Here is an 18,422-nt window from a genome sequence, read left to right on the forward strand (position 1 = left end):
TTCCAGGGTCATTCTCTATACTATATCCACAGTAATCTTTTCAAAATAAAAATCTTACCATCTCATTCAATGCCCACCTGACCAAGTACCTGTCCAAACTTACCCAATTTAAAGCATTCTTATTCTACTGATTTTCAATTTGTAAATTTTTTAATTTTTAGAGCAATTTTAGATATACAGCAAAATTGAAAGGAAGACAGAGTTCTCATATGTTCCTTGTTCCCACATATGGATCTTTCCCACATTATCAACTCTCAACCAGAGTGGTACATTTCTTACAATTGATAGACCTAATTTGACATGTAATTATTACTCAAAGGTCATAGTTTACATTAGAGTTCACTTTTGGTATGTGTGTTCTATGGATTTGGGCAGCTGTATAAGGAGAAATTGTTAAGTTACTCAGTAGTCTTCAACTCTTTGTGATTCCATGGACAGTAGCCTGCCAGGCTACTCTGTCCATGGGATTCTCCAGGCAAGAATGCTGGAGTGGGTAGCCATTCCCTTCTCCAGGGGATCTTCCCGACTCAGGGATCAAACCCAGGTCTTCTGCATTGCAGGAGAATCCTTTACTGAGTCTGCGAATCCTCAGACTCTGTCTGAGTCACAGCAGAAGCCCTATATAGTGACTTGTATCCATGATTGTGCTATCATACAGAGTAATTTCACTACCCTTAAAATCCTGTGTACTCTACCTGTTCATCCCCACCTTCCTCACCCTCTGTCAATCACCAGTCTTTATACTGTCTCAGTAGATTTGCTTTTCCAGAATGTCAGAGATGGAATCATACAGTATGTAACATTTTATGGTTGACTTCTTTCACTTTGTAATATGCATTTAAGATTCCTCCATATCTTTTGATGGCTTAATAGCTGATTTCTTCTTAGCACTGAATAATATTACATTGTCTGGTTATACAAGTTTATATACCCATTTACCTATTGAAGCACACCTTGGTGCCTCCAAGACTTGAGAATTATGAATAAAGCTGCCATAAGCATAAGTGTGCAGGTTTTTATGAGAACATAAGTTTTAGGCTCATTTGGGTAAAAACTAAGGCTTGCTATTGCTAGATTTTATGGTAAGAGTGTGTTACTTTTGTAAGAAAGTGATAAACTATTTTCCAATGTGGCTGAACCATTTTTGCATTCCCACAAACAATGAATGAGAACTCCTGTCCCTCTACATCCTTGCTACAATTTGGTGTTGTCATTGTTCTGAATTTTGGCCATTCTGATTAATAGGTGCATGCGTCCTATGTATATAGGTAATATCTTATTGTTTTGCATTTTCCTGATGACATAATATGAAGTATCTTTTTAAATGCTCATTTGCCATCTTTTCTGGCAAGGTATTTCAATGTCTTTGGTCCATTTTTCAAAATGGGTGGTTATTTTCTTATTTTCTACTTTAACAATTCTTTGCATATTTTGTATAGAGACACTTTTTTGGCAATCAAGTGATGCCTATGAATGTTTCTTCCAAATAATGTTTTTTATTTTATTTTTAAAAATTGATTTTTATGGGAATATAGTTGCTTTACAATGTTATGTTAGTTTCTGCCATACAGCAAAGTAAATCCATTATACATGTATGTACATATATACCCATATTTTTTAAGATTTCCTTCCCATTTAGGTCACAGATCACTGAGTAGATTTCCCTGTACAGTAGGTTCTTATCATTATTGTTTAGTCTCAAGTCATGTCTGACTCTGCAACCCAATGGAATGTAGCCCACAAGGCTCCTCTGTCCATGGAATATCCCAGGCAAGAATACTGGATGGGTTTCCATTTCCTTCTCCAGGGGATCCTCCCACCCCAGGGATCAAATCCATGTCTCATGCTTGGCAGGTGACAGATTCTTTACCACTGAGCCACCTGGGAAGTCCAGGTGCTCATTAGGTTATCTATTTTATACACAATGGTGGTGATTTAGTCGCTGAGTCTTGTCTGACTCTTGCGACCCCATGAACTGTAGCCTGCCAGACTCTGTCTGTGGGATTCTCCAGGCAAGTACTGGAGTGGGTTTCCTTCTCCAGGGGATCTTCCCGACCCAGGAATTGAATCCTGGTCTCCTGCATTGCAGGCAGATTGTTTACCGACTAAGCTACAAGGGAAGTCCCTATGTATTTTATACATAGTACTGTTTAAATCCCAGTCGTCTCTGTTCATCTCACCCCCCATAACACTATTTTTATCAGACGAGTCTTTGGCAAATATATCCTCCTCGTCTGTGGCTTGTCTTCTCAATCACCTAATACTATCTTTTTCAGAACAAAAGACAGCTTTAATTTTAACAAAGTCCAGCTTCTCAATTATTTTTTGTACTGTGCCTTTGATGTTTTATCTAAAAATTCCTTGCCAAACCCGTACTTCATTCTGGGTTTTCTCTTATGTAATCATCTGAGAATTTTATTGTTTTGCACATTTTACCTTTAAGTTTATGACCCATTTTAAGTTAATTTTTGTTAAAACTCCAATATATGTACCTAGACTTTTATTATTTTTTTTTTTAATGTGGATGAATGTCCAGTTGTTCTGGTATCATTTGTTGTATTTTATTGCCTTTACTCCTTTGATCATGACTAGTTGACTATATTTAGAGAAAATGCTTTCTGGGTATTCTGTGTTATGTGTATGTGTGCTCTGCTGCTGCTGCTGCTAAGTCACTTCAGTCATGTCCGACTCTGTGCAACCCCATAGACGGCAGCCCACCAAGCTCCTCCGTCCATGGGATTTTCCAGGCAAGAACACTGGAGTGGGTTGCCATTTCCTCCTCCAATGCATGAAAGTGAAAAGTAAAAGTGAAGTCGCTCAGTCATGTCTGACTCTTAGTGACCCCATGGACTGCAACCCACCAGACTCCTCCGTCCATGGGATTTTCCAGGCAAGAGGACTGGAGTGGGGTGCCGTTGTGTGCTCAGTCATGTCCAATTCTTTGCAACCCCATGGACTGCAGCCCACCAGGCTCCTCTGTCCATTGCATTTTTCAGGCAAAACTACTGGATTGGGTTGCCATTTCCTTCTCTAGGGCATCTTCCCAACCCAGGGATCTAACCTGTGTCTGTGGCATCTCCTGCATTGACTGGCAGATTCTTTACCACTGTGCCACCTGGTATCTGTGGCACACTGTGCCATCAGTATCTTACCTCTTTAACTTCTGAAGGTTTATAGTAAATTTTGAAATCTGGTAGTGTCAGTCCTCCAACTTTGTTATCTTCAATATTGTGTTGGCCAATCTTGGTCTTTTTCATCTCTGTATCAACTGTAGAATCAGTTTGTTAATATCCATGAACTAACTTGCTGGAATTTTGATTGGGATAGCTGAATCTATAGATCAAGTTGGGAAGAACTGGCATCCTGACAATATTTCTATTTATCAACATGACATACCTCTTCATTTATATAGCTCTTTTCTGATTTCATTTATCAGAGGTTTGTAATTTTCTTTGTGTAGACCTTGTACATGTTCTGCTAGAGTTATACCTAGGAATTTAACTTTTAAGGATGCTAATATAAATGTTATTATGTTTTTATTTCAAATTCCACTTGTTCTTTGCTATGTAGGAAAGCAATTGACTTTTGTATATTAACCTTTTACCCTGAAACCTTGCTATAACTACTAGTTCAAGTAGTCTTTTTTAAAAATTTATTACTTTATGTTGGAATATAGCCATTTAGCAATGTTGTGATAGTTTCAGGTGGATAGCAAAGGGACTCAGCCATACATATACATGTATCTATCCTGCCCCAAACTCCCCTCCCATCTAGACTGCCACATAACTTCAAGCAGAGTTCCCTGTGATATACAGTAGGTTCTTGTTGATTATCCATTTTAAATATAGCAGTATGCCCAGGAGTCTTAGATGTTTTTTTTTGTTTGTTTGTTTGTTTTTTTTAGATTTTCTACATATATGATCATGTCATCTGAAAAGACAAAATTATGTATTTCTTTCCCTTCTGTATTCATTTATTTTCTTGTTTTGCTGCGTTAACCGGTGTTAGCAATACAATGCTGAAAAATAGTGAGAGGGGACATCATTGCCTGATTTGGATCTTAATGGGAAACTTTTTTTTTTTTTATCAAATTGAAGAGGTTTCCCTATTTTCCTCATTGACAGAGAATTTTATCATGAAAGAGTGTTGGATCTTGTCAAAAGCTTTTTCTCCATCTATTGAAATTATAAAGTAATTTTTCTTTTTAGCCTGTTAATATGATGTATTACACTAATAGATTTTTGAATGTTGAACCTGCCTTGCAGATCTGGGGTACATCCCACTTAATTGTGGTATATAATTCTTTTTAATCTTTTAAAGATCCAATTTTCTAATATTTTGTAGGGGATTTCCACATCTATGTTCATGGAAGATTTTCATCTGAAATTTTCTTTTCTTATAATGTCTTTGTCCAGTTTTGGTATTAGGGCAATGCTGGTCTTATACAATGAGTTAGTATTCCCTTTGCTTCTGTCCTCTGAAATAAACTGTAGAAAATTGATATAATTTCTTTCTTAAATGTTTGATAGAGTTCATCAGTGAACTCGTTTGTAACTGATTCTTTCTCTTTGGGAAGTTTATTAGTTATTGATTGAATTTATTTTATTTATAAACAGAGGCCTATTCAGGTTGTCTGTTTCTTCTTGTATAAGTTTTGGCAGCTGTATTTTCAAGAAATTGGCCCATGTCATGTAGATTATCTAATCTATGATCATAGAGTTGTTCATAGTATAATTAATTATTCTTTTAAAGTGTATAGAGAAGTCTTTATTTCTACTTCACTTTTGAAGGATAGCTTTGCAGAGTACAGAATTCTAGGTTGGTACTTTTTTTCTTGCTAAACTTTATTTCATGAAATTCTCTTCTTTCTTGCTTGTTTGTTTCAGATACAGAAAGAATTCTATATGACTTGAACACAGGTTACCAGTGAAGAAATATATCTTCACTGGTAAGGAGGAAGTATATTTTAAAAGGGTTACCCAGGGTCACATCATATAGGGAATGCTAACAACTTTTAAATTTCATTTTTATTATTATGAGAAATTATCAGAAAATAATGACCAGGATGGTAACACTTTGTGGATATATGTTTTGAAGAGATGGCATGAGCTCTTATATAAACTGTAAACTGAGAGAGAAAGCTGAATAAGGCTAGGAAGTTTTGCAGTTGTCTTTAGGGAAACCAATTTGGCTTGGGTTATGGAGAAGGGGCTTCCCTGGTATCTCAGCTGGTAAGGAATCTGCCTGCAATACAGGAGACCCTGGTTCGATTTCTGGGTTCAGGAAGTTCCCCTGGAGAAGGGGTAGGCTATCCACTCTAGTATTCTTGGGCTACCCTGGTGGTTCAGATGGTAAAGAATCTGCCTGTAATATGGGAGACCTGGGTTTGATCCCTGGGTTAGAAAGATCCCCTGGAGGAGGGCATGGCAACCCACTCCAGTATTCTTGCTTGGAGAATCCCCATGGTCAGAGGAGTCTGGTGGACTACAGTTCATGGGGTCTCAAAGAATCGGACATGACTGAGCAACTAAGAACAGCCCAGCACATGGAGGAGAATATACTAAGGGCTGCCTCCTATCACTTCAACACCAGACACCCTGGGATAGGCACCCAGACGTCCTCTGGTCTATGAGCTGGAGGTAGTGGTTGTCATTATCAATTATGTTGCCCTTCAACAGACTGCCTTTCCTCAGCATTAGTGTAAGTGGATCTGAGAAATCTTGTGAAGGGAAAATGGGAGAAAAACTGACTAATCAATATGAGTTCTAGACTGTGTCTGGTATAATATTCATATGTCATAGCCTCATTCATTAGGAATCTTCAGTGGGCTTAGGAAACAAAATTTTACAAATAACACATCCTGTCTTCATTTATCTGCTATGGTTTTTGTGCATCTATGAACCCCAAGGAACTATTTATGGGGTGGTGGTGGATGAATGGCAGATATTTGGGTGCCATATGTGCTGTGGTCAAAGAACATCTTAATGCTATTCCATTAACATAAATATTCTTTTTTATCTCTGTCTCTTTATTTCTTTAAATTTAGTTTTAATTGAAAGATAATTGCTTTACAAAGTTGTGTTTATTTCTACCGTACATCAACATGAATCAACCATAGGTATGCACATATCCCCTCCCTCTTGAACCTCCCTCCCACCTTGCACCTCATCTCACCCCTCTAGGTTGTCACAGAGCACCAGTCTGAGCTCCTTGCTATACAGCAACTTCCCATTAACTATATAACATACAAACTCTTTTGCATATCTTTGGCCACTAAATTTATACCTATAACCTCCAAATATGAATATTTCTAATGCCTGAAAGAAGAAACTCCCAAAGTGATTGAATGATCAATCATTTGGTGAGTAATGCTCTCTCCATATAAGAACTGTAAAAAGACCTGGAGCAGGAAATGGCGCTGTGTTCTCCCACTCCAGTATTCTTGTCTGGAAAATTCCATGGACAGCTTGGAAGGCTACAGTTCATGGAGTCACAAAGAGTCGGACATGACTGAGCACACACACATAAAAAGACATCTCACTTCAGGAAGAAGAAACAGAAAAAGTAAGTCAGTAAAGAAGTTCAAGAAGTAGCATTTTTAAAGTATAGGATTTACAAAAAGACCAGTTTAATGTACTGCAATCATAGGTAACAACTGAGTTGGTTACTGCATGTCTGGCTAATCTAGTAAGTTAAAGATGAGATACATAAAACTATGATTCCTAAATTTTGCTGATTTATTCAACAATTTCTGTTAGTTCATAAATGCCAGACAATTTTTAGGAGCTGAGGTTAATAGCAGTTAAAATTTAGTCTCAAAAATACCTGGAAACTTAGGAGAAAACATAGGTATTTCTATGTCTTAAGCCTGAATATTCTACAACTGGCTGTAGCAAAATAATGTGGATTTTAAATGTTCCTAATATGCAGCTTTAGTAACCAGCAGTATGAAATATAATTCATAATATGTGATTGACAGCCAATTATCAAAATCATTTTCAAACTCTGAGAACAGCTATCAAGTTTATATTAATAAATATCATAGAAACTCACAAGACATAAGCTATATTTCTTCCCTTCCTTTGGTCTTCATTGCTCATGGCATTAATATTGTAAACTACCCTTATTCTCCAAAGAATTATCTCTTTCAAGACATTCATCTATACCTCTGCTACATTACTTATGAATATTTTATTACTCAACAAAAAAAAGTAATTAAATATCTAAAATGAAATTTGTATCATTTTAAGGTTTTAAATCTTTAAAACAAGGACATTCAGATCAAGGTCTGAGTTTATGGTCACTGTTTTCTTGTCTATCTAGGCATTGTCCTGAATTTCAATCATGAAATACACAATATGCTAGCTAATATGCTTTAGTTTTTGATACAAAGTTACATAATTAATTATATGTAGAAAGCTGTAGTGATAATTGTAGGGAGATTTTAAAAATTAATCTAATTAGTATAATATTAAGTATAATATTAAATTCTAACTAATAAAAGTTTCAAGTATTATAAATGATATGTTTAGGAATTAAACTTATTTGAAGAAAGATGCTGTCATCATGAATATTTAAAAAATTATGTTGCCTGATTATGTATTCCTAATCTTTACAGGAAAATAATCATGAAGATAAAGAAACTTGGAACAGCAATATATAATCTTAGTAAAGTTGTGGTCATGTGATGCAGTATCAGGGAAGTATTCTGATATAAAAATTAATTATTTACTCATGTTACTCAACCACCATGATGGGGCAGAGTCTGTAATGACTCTTAAATTCTGCTCTTCATCTCCCATCACTCCCACATGGCAGCTCTTCTTGTCCCTTTCCTAGATGCCCAGGGCTTTTCATCTTCAGCTCTGTACTGCAGACTTGTTAGATCATTTTCCTTCTACCCTCTCCCTTTTACCACAATTTTGCATTGCAAAGCCCAAAAGAGTGTATACAGGGAGGGAAAAATAGGTCAATAACCATATTAAGAGTAGTTACAATAATGATTATTGTCTAATTTTAAACTGGGAATATCGATGGAGTATATTTTGAATTTCTAAAGTAAATTTTGTAGCCAAAGCATTAAAAAAAAAAAAAAAGCTTGAGCTTGACTAGCAGGATAACAGGACTATAACTGAACTCAAAGACATGGAGATCTCCAATTTACCACATAAAGAATTCAAAATAGCTGTTTTAAGGAAACTCAATGAGCTACAAGAAAACATAGAAAGATAATTCAACAAAGCCAGGGAAGCAATACAAAAACAAAGTGAGGTGTCTGTAAAAAGAAATCATAAAATGAACCAAGTAAATATTCCACAGCTGAAAAATAAAATGAATGAGATGAAAATGCAATAAAGAGCAGCAGCAGACTCATTCAGGCAAAAGATTAAGTGATACTGAAGATAGAAACTTTGAAATTATCCAACTGGAGGAGAATACAAAAATGTAAATTTCTAAAAGGTGAAGAAAGCCTGTGTGTTCTATAGGATAACATAAAGAAGACCAATCTGTGAAACACAGGAGTTTCAGAAGGAAAAGAGAGGGAGAAGGGTTCAAAAAGCTTACTTTAAAAAATAATGGCTGAGAACGTCCCAAATCTAGGGAGTGATTTGTATATCCAAGTTCATGGAGCTCATAGGTCACCACATAGAATCAACTTAAAAAGATTCTCTCTAAGACACATTAATAGCTCTGAAAACAAGAAAAGCAAAAAGCAAAGAAGAAAAGCAAAGGTATACCCATTTGAATGCAGAGTTCCAAAGAATAGCAAGGAGAGATAAGAAAGCCTTCCTCAATGAGTAATGCAAAGAAATAGAGGAAAATAATAGAATGGGAAAGACTAGAGATCTCTTCAAGAAAATTAGAGATACCAAGGGAATATTTCATGCAAAGATGGGCTCAATAAAGGACATAAATGGTATGGACCTGACAGAAGCAGAAGATATTAAGAAGAGGTGATAAGAATACACAGAAGAACTGTACAAAAAGATCTTCATGACCCATATAATCATGATGGTGTGATCACTCACCTAGAGCCAGACATTCTGGACTGTGAAGTCAAGTGAGCCTTAGGAAGCATCACTATGAACAAAGCTAGTGGAGGTGATGGAATTCCAGTGGAGCTATTTCAAATCCTGAAAGATGATGTTGTGAAAGCGCTGCACTCAATATGCCAGCAAATTTGGAAAACTCAGCAGTGGCCACAGGACTGGAAAAGGTCAGTTTTCATTTCAATCCCTAAGAAAGGCAATGCCAAAATATGCTCAAACTACTGCACAATTGCACTTATCTTGCATGCTAGTAAAGTAATGCTCAAAATTCTCCAAGCCAGGCTTCAGCAATACGTGAACTATGAACTCCCAGATGTTCAATCTGGTTTTAGAAAAGGCAGAGGAACCAGAGATCAAATGGCGTACATCCGCTGGATCATGGAAAAAAGCAGGGGAGTTCAAAAAAAAGCAACTATTTTTGCATTATTGACTATGCCAAAGCCTTTGACTGTGTGAATCACAATAAACTGTGGAAAATTCTTCAAGAGATGGGAATACCAGACTACTTGACCTGCCTCTTGAGAAACCTGTATGCAGGTCAGGAAGCAACAGTTAGAACTGGACATGGAACAACAGACTGGTTCCAAATAGGACAAAGAGTACATCAAGGCTGTATATTGTCACCCTGCTTATTTAACATATGCAGAGTACATCATGAGAAACACTGGGCTGGAGGAAGCACAAGCTGGAATCAAGATTGCCGGAGAAATATCAATAACCTAAGATATGCAGATGACACCACCCTTATGGCAGAAAGTGAAGAAGAACTAAAGAGCCTCTTGAAGAAAGTGAAAGAGAGAGTGAAAAAGTTGGCTTAAAGCTCAACATTCAGAAAACTAATATCATGGCATCCGGTCCCATCACTTCATGGCAAATAGATGGGGAAACGGTGGAAACAGTGGCTGACTTTATTTTTCTGGGCTCCAAAATCACTACAGATGGTGATTGCAGCCTCTGTGGCAGATTCACTTTGATATTTGGCAAAACTAATACAATTATGTAAAGTTTAAAAATAAAATAATATTAAAAAAAAGAAGAAAAAAAAGAAAGATTAAAAGAGAATAGCGATAGGGAATAAGATTGGCCTATATCCTCTTAAATCAAGCTTGTTCAATAAAATAGTTACATGTTAAAAAAAAAAAAGAAATTTCAGAAGAAATGCAGTTCTAAGTGAAGCCACATAAATGACTTTTCCTGCTGGTAAAAAAATAAATAAATAAAAAATAAAAGACACTTACTCCTTGGAAGGAAAGTTATGACCAACCTAGATAGCATATTCAAAAGCAGAGACATTACTTTGCCAAAAAAGGTCTACATAGTCAAGGCTATGTTTTTTCCAGTAGTCATGTTTGGATGTGAGGGTTGTACTATAAAGAAAGCTGAGTGCCGAAGAATTGATGCTTTTGAACTGTGGTGTTGGAGAAGACTCTTGAGAGTCCCTTGGACTGCAAGGAGATCCAACCAGTCCATCCTAAAGGAGATCAGTCCTGGGTGTTCATTGGAAGGACTGATGATGAAGCTGAAACTCCAATACTTTGGCCACCTGATGTGAAGAGCTGACTCATTTGGAAAGACCCTGATGCTGGGAAAGATTGAGGGCAGGAGGAGAAACAAGGGGATGACAGAGGATGGGATGGTTGGATGGCATCACCGACTCAATGGACATGAGTTTTGGTAGGCTCCAGGAGTTGGTGATGGACAGGGAGGCCTGGCGTGCTGTGATTCATGGGGTCGCAAAGAGTTGGACAGGACTGAGCACCTGAACTGAACTGAACTTACTAAAGACACATTAGCCTAAAACTGCCAAAATTCAAAGCAAAAAAGAAAATCTTAAAAGCACCAAGAGAATAAAAGCTTGTAACTTACAAGGAACTCCTCTAAGACTGATAATAGACTGCTTAGCAGAAACTTTACAGGCCAAGAGAGAATAGGACAATATATTCAAAGTGTCAGAAGAAAGAACTGCCAACCAAAAAATCTTGACCAAACAGAGCATCCTTCAGAAATGAAGAGAGGCAGTTTCTCAGACAAACAGAAGCTGAGAGAATTCATTACCACTCCATCTGCCTTATAAGATATTATGAAACGAGGTCTTTAAGCTGAAATGGAAGAATGTTATTGGGTTGGTCAAAATTTTCATTCAAACTTCTTGGCCACGCAATAATTAGGAACAGGAAAACATACAATGTACTGGTAAATGTACATGTGTAATCATTTTCAGAATCCTCTAATGCTGTAATATGGTGGAGAGTTAGCCACTTAACTCTAGTGTAAAGAATATAGGACAATAACATTAAAAATAATTACAGTAAGGGTTTATTGTCCTTGGAAAGTGGTATCTAATAAAAGGAATAGTAATATCCCAGGCTATCTAGGATACATGGAGCTAGATAATGGAAAACGTTGGCTATAAGTTTTAGGAGCTTGGTGATTAAATACTGACCACCAAAGACCGTTATATAGTCATAGCTGTGTGTTAAAGACCCACCTGGAGGACATGTGTATACTGTATCTGATGGACTAGTTTGGGATGATTTTTTCATCATAAGCCAAGATTTTGACAGTTAACTCAATCTCAGATAAAGAGTCAGCTATTTCACTCTGGTGTTTAATATCAGGAAGTGCTTGTTGTCCTTATACCTACTTGGGTGATGGCCAAGAAACTTTGTCAGCCCAATAGCTGACAGTGAGTATCTTATGTTTAAATCTAAATTCCATGAAGAGCATCTCATGAAGATGTTCTATACCAATAAGAAAATGGGGGAAAATCATCTGAATAAACACAATCTACTTTTATGGGATGCTTTTTATATTCCCTCCTATTCCCTTTGTGCCTAGTATCCCCTGAGATTTTCAGTTCTCAAACAGTTGTCAAACAAGAGACAAGCTTGGAGAAAGAGAAGTGATAGGCAAAAATGAGGCACTTTGTTATCTCAAAGATAACACCTAGGCAAGTGTATGCCTTTTAATTTTCAGGCTTGTGCAAACCCTGTGTGAACAAGGGGGTAGATTTTGTCAGAGGGTAAGATGGTCTTCTAAACTTTTTTCATGAAGACAGTTTTATTCTAATTCTGAATGCATATCATGTATTATTCACTGAGTTTGATTTTTTGTTTAGTTCAATTAACCTTATGCTTAAATGAAAATTCTCTGCAGATTCAGGTTGTGGTTTTCCTCCTACATTAACATGTATTTCAATTGAAAATTGTGGAAGATTAAATCAAGGACTGCAAAGCAAACTACATTTATATAGAATATCTTATTTTTATTTGATAAAAGATGCTAATCAACTGTATGATTGACAAATATTTAACTCTGAAGAAATAATCAGGAAAATGATTTTCACTATGATTTTATTTATTCTTCCTTATGTAAATATTCAGAAATGATAGAAGGTTTTCAATCTATTTTCCTGAGAGGTCATGCATTTTAGAGATACATAATAAAGAATGTATTGATAGGTATGGAGCTAATTTAAAAAAGACAAACTTCTCCTCCCTGCTTTTATGCTCTTGCACTGATACTTGCTTTATCAAATATGATACAGACAAACACTTGAAAAGCACTTGCACACGGGGGCTTGCTGCTCTTGAAGACCTTTATTTACCATGTAAATGACTCAAGCTATCCTTTTGGAAGAAGATGCCATGTGGAGAAGAAGTGATATACCCAGCTGACAGTCAGTGGTGAAATATGTGAGATGCATGTGAGGCCAGTCTAAATCATTCACCTTCCAGCTGACCTACTGGTCAACCTGAGAGCTGACTACACACATTTTAAAGAGCCCAGCATAGGCCAGACTGTGCTGGCCAAGACCAGAGGAATTAGTTGTACTGAGAACAGAGAAGAAGGAAATGTCAGCCCACTCCAGCATTCTTGCCTGGAAAATTCCATGGATAGAGGAGCCTGACGGACTTCAGTCCATGGGGTCACAAAGAGTCGAACACAACTGAGCACAGCACAGCAACATGGCAGAGAACAACAGATGTACTTGCTCATAACTAAAATGATATTTCTGTATATAAATTATAATATTTAATTGAATATATACATATAAATGAGTTACAGTTCTGCCAATGGCTTTGTTACTAATGGAAGTTCTCTGTAAATTGATGTCTAAAATATCAACTTGAACCAACTCTGTTGTTCAGTCACCCAGTCATGTCAGATTCTGCACAACCCCATGGACTGAAGCCTGCCAGGCCTCCCTGTCCCTCATCATCTCCCAGAATTTGCCCAAGTTCATGTCCATTGCATCAGTGATGCCATCCAACCATCTTATTCTCTGATGCCCTCTTCTCCTTCTACCTTTAATCTTTCCCAGCATCAGGTGACCAAAGTATTGGAGCTTCAGCTTCAGTATCAGTCCTTCCAATGAGTATTTAGGGTTGATTTCCTTTAAGATTGACTGGTTTGATCTCCTTGCTGTTCCAGGGACTTTCAAGAGTCTTCTCCAGGACCACAATTCAAAAGCATCAATTCTTCGGCGCTCTGCCTTCTTTATGATCCAGCTGTCATAACCGTACATGACTACTGAAAAGACCATAGCCTTAACTATGTGGACATTTGTTGGCAAAGTGACGTCTTTGCTTTTTAACACACTGTCTAAGTTTGTCTTAGGTTTCTTGCCAAGAAGCAATCCTCTTCTAATTTCATGGCTGCAGTCATCATCTTCAGTGATTTCAGGAGCCCAACAAGAGGAAATCCGTCACTGCTTCCACTTTTTCCCCTTCTATTTGACATGAAGTAATGGGGCTGGATGCCATGATCTTATTATTATTTTTTTAATATTTAGGTTTAAGCTGGCTTTTTCACTCTCCTCCTTCACCTTCAACAGGAGGTTCTTTAGTTCCTCTTCACTTTCTGCCAACACAGTGGTATCATCCACATATCTGAGGTTGTTAATGTTTCTCCTGGCAATCTTGATTCCAGCTTGTAACTCATCCAGCCTGGCCTTTCTCATGATGTGCTCAGTATAAAAGTTAAATAAACAGGGTAACAATGAACAGCCTTGTTGTACTCCTTTCTCAATGCTGAACCAGTCAGTTGTTCCATACAGGGTTCTAACTGTTGCTTCTTGACCTGCATACAGGTTTCTCAGGAGACAGGTAAGATGGTCTGGTATTCTCATCTCTTTAAGAGATGGTCATAGTGGAGAGTTCTGACAAAATGTGATCCACTGGAGGAGGGAATGGCAAACCACCCCAGTATACTTGCTGTGAGAATCTCATGAACTGTATAAAAAGACAAGAAGATATGACACTGAAAGATGAGTTCCCCCAGATCAGAAGGTGTCCAATATGCTACTGACAAAGAGCAGAGAGCAAGTACTAATAGCTCTAGAAAGAATGAAGCGGCTGGGCCCAAGTGGAAACAACGCTCTGTTGTGGATGTATCTGGTGATGCAAGTAAAATCTAATGCAGCAAAAACAACAGTATAGGGATCTGGAATGTTAGGTCCATGAATCAAGGTAAACTGGACGTGGTCAAGCAGGAGATGGCAAGAGTAATCATCAACATCTTAGGAATCAATGAACTGAAATGGATAGGAATGAGTGAATTTAATTCAGATGACCATATATCTACTACTGTGAGCAAGAATCCCATAGAATTGGAATAGCCCTCATAATCAATAAGAGTCTGAAATACAGTACTTGGGTTCATCCTCAAAAACAAAACATAATCTCAGTTCATTTTGAAGGTGAACCAACTCTATTTTGACTTATATTTATATTACTTTTAAAAATTCAGCTATTTCAATAAAACATAAGATACTGTATGAGAATGCAATCATTAATTTCAAAGCAACTTTAAATCTTTGCTATATGATGTGAAATTCTATCAATATCAATACTTAGTAATTCCATGCCAAAAAATATTGATTGCAGTTTATGCTAAGTGAAACCTCAAATATGGAAAACATGCTTAAACATGATTGTCAAAATAGTGTGTTCCCACTTTGTAAATTATGATTAGCTTGTGTCATTTATTGGAAGGATTATACTCAATGAAGAATTCTGTCAGTCTACTGAATTTAACAAGTGGAAATGATCATATTAGTGTTCACATCAGATAACTGATATTGAATTCCCTTGCTATCTTATAGATTTGATCATGTAGCAGTTCTCCTTCATCACTTTTCAAAATTTCTCAAACTATTAAAGAAATGCACTGCATTTAAAATTATTTAGACCCTATACCATGCTATTGATAATGTAATCAACTTTCTAAAATCAATTACATTTTATGATATATATCTTTAAACTCACACCACCACTGGAGATGCAAAAAAAAGAAGTTTGATTGCTCTCTCAAGTTATCTGCAATGAATACCTAATGGAAATTTGCTAGGTAAGCTTCACAACCAGACTATCTATACGTGAAACCAAATGTACTCAGCAAAGTTTTATGATACTTACTCTTCAGCGATCACAGTTATCGTTCTGGGTCCCACAGTATGAGTTTGTCCTATTGAAGAAAATGAAGCATTATCAAATATTGAATTTCTCATATTTCTGGATAACCCTCAGAGAAACTACTTAGTTCTTATCCATCATTTTTGCATCTTAAAATTTTGTACATTATCTACGAATTGATATCTGAGTTTCTGGAAAGCAGAATCTTAATCCTCTAGGTATTTAGTGTGAATGTCAAAGTCTGTGATTTCCCCTATAATAAATTTCAGTTGACTGGTGTCACTTACTGGAAAGGTTACACATGATTGAATTTATGACCATTTGCGACTATACTCAGCTTATAAATTGCTAATGATTCTGGAAGATGATTCAGTTTCTTATGCCAGTGAAATATTTGAGGTTAATTAAATAGTCTCCATCACCTCTTTTCACCAAAATGCCAATGAACTGCTGAGAAGTTAAATAAATGTACTACTTGGTACCCAGTGATGCCAAAAATGTACCCTAAGTATGTACTTTACTGAGCCTATTATAATGATCTTCTAAAACAGACATGAAGGGTTGGATCCTTAAACATTGCAAAATGGAGAAATTATTTAAAATGTAAACTTTTTTCAGCACCATTAGATAGAATCCCATCATATCAAAGTAAGAATAAAATAAATTTAATAATACAGTTATTAGAAAAATGAGTTTTAAATATACAATGATGAAAAAACTTAAAGCCATAAAATTATTTGCAGACATAAAACATAATTTTAAGTTCAGAGAGATACTTTAAAATAACTTAAAATTATTAAACAAATAACTAATCCATTGCTTAAAGTCACATATAACTTCAAAATTATGCTAAATTACATTAATGCAGGTAATAAAAATTTTTAAATAAAATAGAATGAATTTCCTTTAAGCAGTAGTATCTTTCAGCTCTTATTGTCTCAGGAAATATTCCTATTTTGCCACAGGTATAGTATTATACACACACACACATACACACACACACACACACATATATATATATATATATTATATTGCAACTAAAATGATGTCATTCAAAGTCATCAGGACTTACCTGCATGAGATTATTTCCCTATCCTGTATCTGTATCTAAGGGCTTCCCTAGTGGCTCAGCAGTGAAGGATCAGTCTGTAATGCAGAAGACACACAGGAGACATGGGTTTGATCCCTGGGTGGGTAGATCCCTTGGAGAAAGAAGTGATAACCCACACCAGTGTTCTTGCCTGGGAAATCCCATGGACAGAAGAGACTGCCGGGCTACAGTCCGTGGGGTCACAAAAAAGTCAGACACAAATTAGTGACTAAACAGCAACGTTTATACATCTACTTTTCTCTTATTAGAAATCTAGTATTTTTTTTTTTTCAAGGTGGCAAAATTCCTAGCTGGAGGATTACATTTTCCAGTATTCCTTATAGTCAAGAGTCATCATTGAAATGTAAGAAGTTACAGGGTAGAGTTTCAAGTAAAACTGCTTAAGGCTTCATCTGGGGGTTATGTCAACTCTACTTTCTATTCTTTTCCTTTTAGAAATGTTCAAGTTCTTGCATCCCACCAGGATTGTAGATGACCTTAAATATAGTGGAATAGAGAGTGTCTGGTAACTCTGAAGCTGGCTCCAGACTTACATAAGAAAGAAAGTAGAAAGAATCTAGGAAAAGAAGAGGGAGACAGCATGTGAAAAGTCTGTGAAGAAGGAATAAAGAAATATTTATCAAAAGGATGATACATAAAAGACAGTGAATTGGAAATCCTTGAAGTTCTTAAAGCAGGTAAATGAAGAAACATGACTTATTCCATTGAAAAGATCACTCATGCGGCTCTGTTGAGGAAAGATACTGAATTAGTTGAAATTATGTCTGTAAGTTTATGAAACTAAGCCAATAGAAAGGTCATAAACATGGATATTTAAATGAAAGCCAGTGTAATCAATTGATTGGAAAAAAGGTTGAAATATATGACCTAGAAATTTTCATTGTTTTATTACAGAAGATTGCTTATTCATGATGGCAAGATGCCCTTAAGAATGATGATGCATGAGGCAGTATTGATAAGCACATAACTCTGAGTATTTCTATGTTGTGTTTTACTTTTGCTCTGTAAAATAAAGTGTAATATTGAACTATGATTAAGGTATGGGAGAGTCATGATCTGCTATCTAAATATTACTTTAAAACTTTAATTATCAATTTGACCTCAGTGCATGAATATATATGTATGTTTGACACAGAAAAGAAAATTTGATTATGAAAGTCCAAGAATGAACTGTAATTATTAGATAAAAGTTCATGTGTAAATATTGATGGAAAATGTGTGCTGACTGACTTCTGTAGTTCAGTAGATCATGATGAAATAATAGGGCTAAGCAAAGAAACCACCAGGCTTCCCTAGTGACTCAGATGGTAGAGAATCTGCCTAGAATGCAGGAGACCCAATCCTTGGGTTGGGAAGATCCCCTGGAGGAGGGAATGGCAACCCACTCCAGTATTCTTGCCTGGAGAATCCCATGGACAGAGGAGCCTGGGGGGCTGCAATCCCCAGGGTGACAAAGAGCTGGACATGAAGCAATGTAGTACAGCATGCATGTAATCAATATGAGAAACGTTTAACCTACCTCTCTCAGCAACTGATATAACCAACAGAGAAAGATAAAAATATATTGTCTGAGCTATATGATTAACACACCTGACTGAACTGACATAAATATAACACCAAACCCAACAATGACAGACTATGCCTTGTTTTCAGGTGCCCAGGGACATAAACTAAAACTGAACATTCACTGGAAAGTAAAGCAAGACTTAAGAAAGAAAGGAAAGAAAGAAAGTGAAGTCACTCGGTCATGTCTGACTCTTTGCGACCCCATGGTCTGTAGCCTACCAGGCTCCTCGGTCCATGGAAATTCTCTAGGCGAGAATTCTGGAGTGGGTTGCCATTTCC

Source organism: Bos grunniens, chromosome 16, assembly GCF_055505025.1.
Source record: "Bos grunniens cultivar Pamir isolate PY7600 chromosome 16, Bosgru_T2T1.0, whole genome shotgun sequence".
Classification (NCBI taxonomy): Eukaryota; Metazoa; Chordata; class Mammalia; order Artiodactyla; family Bovidae; genus Bos; species Bos grunniens.